This window comes from Lissotriton helveticus, chromosome 6 (assembly GCF_964261635.1).
Source record: "Lissotriton helveticus chromosome 6, aLisHel1.1, whole genome shotgun sequence".
Lineage (NCBI taxonomy): Eukaryota > Metazoa > Chordata > Amphibia > Caudata > Salamandridae > Lissotriton > Lissotriton helveticus.
Window position 1 is genome coordinate 213,487,729 of NC_136067.1, and position 10,416 is coordinate 213,498,144.

The 10,416-nt window shown below is 48.4% G+C and overlaps 1 pseudogene; it reads right to left on the minus strand.

Moving 5' to 3' along the window:
• Window positions 1-1,134: 1,134 nt before the first annotated feature.
• LOC144762229 (uncharacterized) lies at window positions 1,135-8,972 on the minus strand (annotated as a pseudogene).
• Between the last annotated feature and the right edge of the window lie 1,444 nt (window positions 8,973-10,416).

Genomic DNA, 10,416 nt, shown 5'->3' on the forward strand with positions numbered 1-10,416 from the left:
CCGTGGTGGCATTGCCGCCACGGAAAGGCATTGAAAAATGCCTATCTTAATATGGCTGGCGGTGTCTGATGGACACCGCCATCATATTATTCCTTTTCCGCCCTGGCCGCAAGGCGACCGGGCGGAAAAGCGGCGGACAGTCTTTCCGTCCACCGAGGTCCCCCCGCCATACTAATATGGCTGGGGGGGAAATCAAGAGTGGATGTTGGGTGGATTGCCCCAGCCAGGCTGGCGGTGGCCACCGCCAGCCTGGCGGGGGCAATCCGCCCGACATCATAATGGGCCCCTTGGTGCGTTGCATTTACAGAAAGACTACATAAGCTACCTTACCTTAATTGTTTAAAATTTGTAGTTTTAAAATATATAATAGGAATGGATGAGTGGCAAAATGTATTTTTAAACTTGTGAAAATGTATATTAGTAAATTTGAACTTATGGGTCAAATCGTAGTACAATTTATATGAAGAAAAGTGAAATTCACTAAAAAAACAAAGGTTATGGGGACGTTATAGTTAGGAAATAGTATTAACAAATTATAGAAATTCACTAAAAAAACAAAAGTTATACAGATATTATAGTTAGGAAATGCAATGTAAAAATTAATAGAAATTCACTGAAAAAAACAAAGGTTACAGGGACATTATAGTTAGGTTCAGATTGTCAACACACAAAACCATAGAAATTCAGCAGTTATCGTTACCTGAGCTAACTATGACTGGCACCCCCTGCAATACACTGCTTATGACCTCACACATTACCTCATTCATGACATGGCCAGTGATATCATTGATTACATCACTAATGTTATCCTGGGACCGGCTCGCATACTGTGCCCCAGGGAGCCCCCCTCTGAGACACTGTAACCAGGGGGTGACACTTGTGTTTGCTCCCGCCCGGTGGGACTTACTTATGCGTAGCAGTCCTTCTGGGGTTTAGGCCATCAACCATGACTTTCCAGACACCTCTGTTCTGTTTTTTTTTCAATCTGACTTCAGACGTAACCCATCTACTTGTAGTCAGCTTCAGCACCATGTGTTTCTTGGCCTTCCTCTTCCTTTTTCCTTGACAGTTCCTGCTCAGTGCTTCCATGGTGGTGTTTGATGCAGGCTTGCATAGGGTGTGAACTATTCAACACTACCGTCTTTTCATGATTTCTTCATGAGCAGGAAGTTGGAAATTCTGCTGCCATAGGCTGTTGCTGCTGATGGTGTTTGGACAGCGAATTTGGAGGATTTTCCTCACTCAGGTATAAATGAAGGTTTGGACTTTGTTGGTAGTGGTCACTGCTGTCCTCCAAGTTTCTGCTCCATACAGAAGGACTGATTTTCCACTGGTGTTAAAAAGCCTGATCTTGGTTTGCAGTGTTCGGTCCTTGGAGTTCTGGATCTTTTCTAGCTGAATGAAGGCAGCCCTTGCTTCACCGATTCTTGCCTTAACATTAGCGTCTGTGCCACCCTGATTGTGTATGACATTACCAAGGTAGGTGGAGGCCTCAACCTCTTCCAGTTCCTTGTCTGTAAGAGTGACTGTAGTTGTGCTGGCCTTGGTATCCATCAGGAACTTGTTTTTCCCCTGTGAATGTTTGAAGCCAAATTGCACTAATATGGCTGTCACCTTGTCGGTCTTCTCTTGCATGTGCAGATGGGTATGGGAGAGTAGGGCCAGGCCGTCTCCAAAGTTTAGGTCATCGAGCTGCGTCCAAGGTGTTCACTGGATCCCATTTCTTTTTCCTTGATGTGAATGTCTTCATTATCCAGTCTATGGCCAGCAGGAAGAAAAAAGATGAGAGCAAACAACCCTGACTCCAGTTCTCACTTGGAAGGCTTACGTGAGTTCAATCAATCAATCATGCCATTTGTATAGCGCACTACTCACCCGGGAGGGTCTCAAGGCACTTGGGGGGAGGGGTATGCTACTGCTCGAACAGCCAGGTCTTGTGTTGTTTCCTGAAGGCGAGATGGTCCTGGGTCAGCCGAAGGTGGATGGGGAGGGAGTTCCAAGTCTTGGCAGCCAGGTAAGAGAAGGATCTTCCTCCGGCGGTGGCTCTTCGGATGCGTGGTACGGCTGCGAGGGCGAGGCTGGTGGACCGTAGCTGGCGGGTGGGCGTGTAGAAGGTCAGGTGGTCGTTGAGGTACTTGGGGCCCAGGTCGTGGAGAGACTTGTGTGCGTTGGTGAGGAGCCGGAACGTGATCCTCTTGTCGACGGGGAGCCAGTGCAGGTTCCTCAGGTGGCTGGAGATGTGGCTGCGTCGGGGGACATCCAGGATGAGTCGGGCGGAGGCGTTCTGGATGCGCTGGAGTCTTTTCTGTAGTTTGGCTGTGGTTCCGGCGTAGAGGGCGTTTCCGTAGTCCAGTCGGCTGGTGACGAGTGCCTGGGTGACAGTCTTCCTGGTCTCGGTCGGGATCCAGCGGAAGATCTTGCGAAGCATACGCAGGGTGTTGAAGCACGATGAGGAGACGGCGTTGACTTGTCTGGTCATCGAGAGGGAGGGGTCCAGGATGAAGCCCAGGTTGCGTGCGTGGTCGGTTGGCTTGGGTGCGGTGCCCAGGGCTGGGGGCCACCAGGAGTCGTCCCAGGCAGAGGGCGAAGATCCCAGGATGAGGACTTCCGTCTTGTCCGAGTTCAGTTTCAGGCGGCTGTCCTTCATCCACTCGGCGACGTCTTTCATCCCTTCGTGTAGGCAGGTTCTGGCGGTGTCGGGGTCTCTGGTGAGGGAGAGGATCAGCTGGGTGTCGTCGGCGTAAAAGATGATGTTGAGGTTGTGCTGGCGTGCGATGGCTGCGAGAGGTTTCATGTAGATGTTGAAGAGGGTGGGGCTGAGTGAAGATCCTTGCGGGACGCCGCAGATGACTTTGGTGGCCTCGGAGCGAAACGGGGGGAGGCGGACTCTTTGTGTTCTTCCGGTGAGGAACGAGATGATCCACTCCAGTGCCTTCTCTTGGATACCAATGTTGCTGAGGCGCTGGACTAGGGTGCGGTGGCAGACCGTGTCGAACGCAGCGGAGAGGTCCAGGAGGATGAGGGCCACTGTTTCCCCCTTGTCGAGCAGGGTCCGGATGTCGTCGGTGGCTGCGATGAGGGCGGTCTCGGTGCTGTGGTTGGCTCTGAAGCCGGACTGCGAGGGGTCGAGGGATCCGTTCGTCTCGAGGAAGGCGGTCAGCTGTCTGTTGACGAACTTCTCGATGACTTTAGCAGGAAAAGGGAGGAGCGAGATGGGGCGGAAGTTTTTGAGATCGGTGGGGTCCGCTGTAGGTTTCTTCAGGAGGGCGCTGATCTTGGCGTGCTTCCAGCTCTCCGGGAAGGTGGCGGCGTTGAAGGAGGCGTTTATGATGTTCCGGAGTTGGGGTGCGATGGTGGAGTCGGCCTTGTTGAAGACGTGGTGTGGGCAGGGGTCGGTCGGTGATCCGGAGTGGATGGTGTTCATCGTGCGGGCTGTGTCTTCGGTGGTCACCGTGGTCCAGGTGCGAAGGGTGGCGGTGGGGGGCATTGGTTCAACGGTTGGGTGCGTGGGTGGGGCGCCGAAGCTGTTGTGGATGTCGGCGATCTTGCGGTGGAAGAACGAGGCGAGGGAGTCGCAGAGGTCTTGTGACGGAGTGATGTCGTTGGTGCCGGTGCTGGGGTTGGAGAACTCCTTGACGATAGTGAAGAGCTCTTTGCTGTCGTGGGCGTTGTTGTCCAGTCGTTCCTTCAGGGATTTCTTCTTGGTGGAGCAGATGAGCTGGTGGTGCTTGCGGGTAGCGTGTTTGAGGGCGGTCATGTTGTCGGTGGTCTGGTCGAGGAGCCAGGCTTTCTCGAGGGTGCGGCAGGTCTTCTTGGAGTCCTTGAGGTCGTCGGTGAACCAGGATGCCTTCTTGCTTCTGGGTCTGCTGGGAGGGTTCTTTAGTGGCGCGAGGTCGTCAGCGCAGGCGGTCAGCCACTGTGTGAAGTTGCGGGCTGCTTCGTTGGGGTCCGTTGTGTTGGCGGGTGGGCTCTGGCAGAGGGAGGTGGTGAGCTGGTCTGCGGTGATCTTGCTCCAATTCCTGTGAGGTACCTGTTGCGGGTGGTGGTGGGTCGTGGATCTTTTGAAGCTGAAGTGGACGCAGCAGTGGTCGGTCCAGTGGAGTCTGGTGGCGTGGCTGAAGGTGATGTACTTGCTGGAAGAGAAGACGGGATCAAGCGTGTGGCCGGCGTAGTGGGTGGAGTTGCCCTCCTGGGCTATCTTGCAGAATATTCCTTTGTAAGAATTCCTGGTGATCAGTGCTTAATTTGTGCTGGTGCTTTCCGGTGCTTAGCACCAGCACCTATTTATCAGGACCGGTCTACACCAGAGTGCCACCAAACATCAAGTACTGCACGTCATGCGTCACGAAAATTGATTGACTATAGTGTTCACAATCTATTGAGTCCCAGGGGAAGAGTGCTGCTGAGCCAATAAATAAATTCATGCCATCTTGACTTCAGTAAGGTCAGTGTTACCGGTGGGCAGGCCAATGACTGGGCTAGATTTGGTTCTGTGGCAGCGTGCGTAACCTTTTTTTAAAATTCTACACTCCGACGCACACACAGTTGAGTCATGACGCACCAGCACTTCAGCACAACGGCACTAATATTTGAAGCAGACAACATGTTGTTCAGTTAGTGCACAGCAGCAGGCCTCTTCTTAGTAAAGGCAGTAGCACGTAAGTAACCAAACTAATGCTGCTGTTTCTTTAGTTTAGTGTGGACACCGTGGTGGTTGGTAAACTTGGCATGAACCGACTCCGAGTCTAAGGAGCAATCATGCCGCTGCCGCCGGGCACTGTGTACAATCTCCCAGGTCCGAAGGCTGGAAGGTCTGGGCCTGAACTCCTTTCTGATTGTAGTCCTATCTATCTATTCTTTGACTTGCATTTGAAGTGCTGTCTTTCCGTGTCATGTTTAATCTCTTTCGGATATATTTTGGTATTTTAATACCTGTTGTTGTCATGTCACTGGTCGTCTGTCTCTGCCTGCTCTGCTTTGTTAGCAGTCTCCTCCTCTCCTCCCTGTGGTGGTCCCACAATGTAAGCATTGAGCCCCACACACCATCCGCACGGCTGGTGGGATGGTGAGAACATAACACAGACTGACCACTCTAGAGTAGTGGTGTGCTTGGGCCGGGCAAGGGGAGAGTGTGTGCCAAAGCTGCAAGCAGGATTCATTGTGACCCTGGGCATGTAGTCCGTATGGGAGCGGAGAAGAACATTTGCTTCAGTTGCCTGATAAAACTGCAGGGCGGGATAGGTTATCAGTAATATTTCCCTCCCTTCAACGTCCCCAGTAAAGCAGTTCTGTTTTTTAATCACACGCTGCAGTGGTGTCCCTAGAATATGCAGGATACATCTTCCTCTGTCACCCATTTTGCTGTCGCCCATGGAGGAAAAAAAACGAATACCTATAGACATATTTGTAGTTCTTTACGTAACTGATGAAGTGTTGATGTTACATGTGCTTTTTGTTTCTAACGTTTTGGTTTTTAGTTCAATTTTACTTTTTCATGCAGTCAGTGCTAATAGTGCCCTTTATTTACTTAGAACACATTCTCGAGTTTGTTACTTTCTTGGGGCATATCCTGTCATCTGGAAGAGCTTTCTAAAGAATATAGAATATTCAAACCTTCAATTTTTGATGTGACCTGGAAGCTTGTGTCACCAGATGACTGCATGGAACATCACAATTCCTGTTCCTGTCTTCTCTCTCTTGTTTAGCAAATGAGTGATAAAAATGACCTGTAAAGGGGGGAAAAGTTATATTCCTGTGAAAAAGCTGTGCCTAATTTGAACCGGTCACTTGCTTTTCCTCATTAGATATTGACAGAGCTGCTCCTGGCGAGAGCAAGCGAGATGAAAAACAAACAAACGGTAAAGGAGAAGTCAAAGAAATATGTAAAAAGTAACAAAAGGAGAATGCAGGTACCAACAACATTGAGCTAAAGAGGCAGGTAGTGTCTGGGACTAAATAAGGAGGCCGGAGATTAATTCTGGACTACGCAGCCTTGGTAATCAGGGCATAGACATTTAATAGCACCATTGGAGGCCTTTGGAGCACAGCTGTGGGCACTCTCACTTATTACTTGTACAAATTAAGCACTGGATAGAGTCACCTGATCGCCTTTGCCTGTGAGTCCTTCTGATGCTGTAGTCATATTGGCAAGATTTTCTGGGTGTTCTGCCACAGTTTATTATCATTTAAGTTGTAAATTGTTTTTGTTTCCAGACCAGGATGCACTGCTTAAACGTCCTTTTTGAACAGTGGGCCTGCTTCCTTGTAATGCCTGGACACAACTTAGAGGGACAAACAACTCTATTACTAAGCAGTTCACACTACGCAGATGACCGTGTGTAAAATATACATTAACTTTTCCTGTGTTATTACCAGAAAAAAGAAGATCTAAGGTTCGCAAGCCTCGTTAAATTCCTTGTTGATGAATGTAGTTTTAACTAGCTGGTCCCCTCACCTGTGTCAAAAATGGGGTCGGAGACAGAAAGTTGGCCATTCGCCCCTCTTGTGACTATTAACTACTTATGCATATCCAGATATTGCTTCATGTGGTTGATGGAACATGAGGAAAATGTAGCCCGGCCCCTCTGAAGTTTTGTGGCTTCCTGACACTCTATACATTTCCTGTTAGTAGAAGTGTCATGGAACAATGTATTTATTGTTGAAAAAAGGTAGTGGAACGGTTCTTATGTTGGTAATAGAAGTGTCCCTTTCTAGTTTTTATTCACGCTCAGTTAAACATACTTAAGGGAAAGGACTGAGTAAAGGTGTCATCACTTTTTTCTCACTACTTAACTTGCATTCGCCTTGTCATTTTCCTCAAAAGGTGAGATCTTTCGGCATTCCCTCTCCGACTATCTCACTTACATATTTTCTTTTTTGTGTATCAACTTATTGTTAAAAACTCTTGTGGTCTACACAGTTGTATCTGAGACTGCTTCTTTTTCTTTCTAAATGCACACCTCCTTCACCTCCTCTCTTTCCTACATCATCACATTCACAGAATGTACATCAGTGTGACACTGTGTTCAACAAGTCAAGCATAAGTTACACGCCTGAATTGTGACCCACACCCATTCTACGTGAAGATAGCTCAGTGAGATATGCTCCACCTGTCGAGATGGGTGCATGTATATGTATATGTGTGTGTAATCTGCAAACTTCACACTTAGTCATTCATCCTTCTGAAGTAGATCCACTGAATAGTAACACTTAGGCCCCCATTAGGATGGTGGGCGGACTTTGCCCGCCCGCCATTCTTGCGGAAAACGGGACCGCCCGCGAGCTGAGCGGCGGTCCCGCCTTGCATATTATGATGCGCCCGCCACAGTGGCGGGCGCATCATGCATTTATAACATTGCGGCGGGCGGTGTTTACACCAACACCCGCCGCAATGCTATAAATGCATGGCATACATTTGCATACACAAAGCGGCAGGCACCGCGCGGTGCCTGCCACATTGCGTATGCAAATGCAGGGAGGTACCACAGGTACCCCCCATGTGCACCCCCCACCTCGCCTTCACCATGGGGGACCACAGGTTGGCGGTGTCTGATAGACACCTCCACCATATACACCCTTTTCTATAGTGACGGAGAAGTTACCAAAAGGTCTCTCTGTCCATGTTGTCAAATGCCTTCTCATAGTCGATGAAGTTGATATTCCATTCCATTCCATCGACTACTCAATGTTGATGCACAGTGTTGCAATCTGGTCTGCACAGGATCTATCTTTGCAGAAGCCAGCCTGCTGATCTCCCAACGGAGTGTCGTTCCTCCAATCTGTAAAGTATGACTTTGTTGAAAACTTTGCCTTTGGTTGTTAGAAGAGTTATCTCTCTGTACTTTGTGTAGTTACTCAGGTCACCTTTCTTGGGGATCTTGATGAGCTATCCATTCTTCCAGTCTGACCGCACCTTTTTCTCTTCCCTGATCCTTCCAAACACGGGGTACAGCATTTCTTTCTATGGTTCAATGTCTGCCTTCAGTGCCTCTGCAGGAATGCTCTCAGGTCCTGCTTCCTTCCCATTTCTCAGATGTTTGATGGCTTGCCATGTTCCTTCCATGACTGATCTGCTACAGTCTATTGGCAAGTCCTTGTGAACTGGCTGTATGTCTGGTGGAAACTACGGCACAGGCTGGTTCAGCAGTTCTTCAAAGTGCTCCACCTATCTTCATTGTTGGGCTGTGTTACCCATGACTGTCCTTCCAGTTTTTTCTTTCACAGATATATCTGGTTTGCTGTATCTGCCGGAGAGTGTATTGTTATGTTGTAGAATTATTTCAGGCTGGCTGCTTCCTGCATTTCTGTGGAAAGATCATCAATTTATCTTTGCATGTTTGCTGTTAAGCTTCTCTTTGCCTCCTTCTTGTTTTTGGTGTATTCGCCTTGAGCTTTTGCTTTTTCTGCTCTTTTACGGCTTGTGTTGCATCAGCTTTTTTTTCTTTCTCTCTTGAGAGTCTCAACTGAGATCCATTATTTATGCTGGTGTTTCTTAGGCCCAGTAACACTTGGCAGGTTGATATCACTGTTTCTTTGATCTTCTCGCATTGGCTTTCTACTCGGTCTTTGTTTTCTCTAGGTCTTGCAGGACCTGAAACATGCTACTGAGGGTGACTGTGTGTTCATGTGAATCTATGAGGAGGGTTGTTTTTATATCGCTGGCATTTGTTTCTCAGGGGCATATTAGCAAGGGCAATATCGCCACTTTAGCTGGACTTTTTCCTGCGAAAGCAGCAATAATTCTATCGCACTATCAGCATGCTGTCGCTAACAGCAGATAGAGACAGCTTTCCCACGAAAAAACTGGTTTGGGTACTGCTTTGCATGTCAGCGATATTTATCGCTAATGACATGCAAAGTAGGCGTTCACGACCAACAGACCTGGTGAACAGCCGCTAACAGGCCTATCGCCTATTAGCAAGGGGTCGGTGGCCCCGGTTAACGACGTGAAAAGTCGCGCATACCGGGGTCATTGTCGGTTTATTAACACCTGCTATTTTCCTCACTTAACCATACCTAACATAGGGGTGGATAATGCTGATACGACCACAGAGTCGTATCAGCAAGGTTTTCTCCCTTTCCCATGCAACATTGCTGATTTTGTCGTGATGTTGTCCCTTCCCTCCTGCTATCGTGGGAATATTTATCGCCATAGCACTAATTTTTGCTAATATAGCGTTAGCGTGGTGATATATTCCAGCGACAGCTGGTGATCAAAAATTTTGCGCTAAACGCGCTCTGCGATATTTATCGCAGTTTGTTGCTCATATTACCCTCAGTTCCTTGCATGCTCTCTTCAGCTTTAGCCTGGCAATGACAAGGTGATTGTCCGACAGCACTTCCGCTCCTCTCATTACCTTCACATTCTGCAGGGACTTCCGTAACTTCTTGGCAATGCAGATATGGTCCATTTGATTCTCTTTTGAATGGTCTGATGACACCCACATTACCTTGTGCATTCTTTTGTATGGGAGTACACTACCACATATCACAAGACTGTTTAGGGCACAGAGGATCTGCAAGCCTTTTGCCATTCTCGTTCATGTCACCAAGGCCATGGTTCCCATGACTTCTTCATATGCAGTGTTGTTGCTTCCAATCTTGGCATTGAGGTCCCCATCAGTATGGTGATGTATCTCTCAAGGCATTTCTTTAGTATTAACTGAATTCTGTTGTAAAATTGTTCTGTTTTCTCTACTTTTCTGTCATTTGTAGGTGCATAGCCTTGATAACATTCATGTTGATCCTCTTTTTTTTTGTGTGGCAGGTCGCTGTGATTATTCTGGCACCGTGGGCATCCCAGCCAATCATAACTCTGTTGGCAGCTGGCTTTAGCATTAGTGTTTCTTTATGAGTATTTGGAGCATTCTCTTCCTCATGTCCAGAATACAGCAGCATTCCTCCTGGAGCCATTCTTTTCTGTCCGGACTGTGTCAATCTGGTCTCGCTGATGCCAAAAAAGGCAAGGTTGTATTTTGTTTCTCCACTGCAATTTGGGCTTTCTTGTGCGTCTCATAAATGGTCCTCACGTACCATGTCCCAATGGTGATGGTCTTTGTCAAAAGCAGGTAGTTCAACTCTGTGGCTTCCATGGATCTCTGGCTCAAACCACAATGTGTTATAGCTCTCCGTGAAGGCTTGCTTGAATCCAGTGGCAAAGTGAGCAAGGGACTCACGTCTGAGCATACCCTGCCACACTTATGGCGGCCAAAAGCGGTACAAAAGGGGGTGGTTATGGACGGAGCATCTGAATCAATCAAACACTCACACCCAGTCAAAAGATCTGGGTTTAATCCATCACCGTTCTTTAGCCCACTCTGCCACCCCAGTTCTGACATGGCTATATGCAAATCAGTCTGACCCAGTGCCTCAGTGGGCTGGGTATGCTCAGACGTGAGTCCCAGGCTCTCCACACCA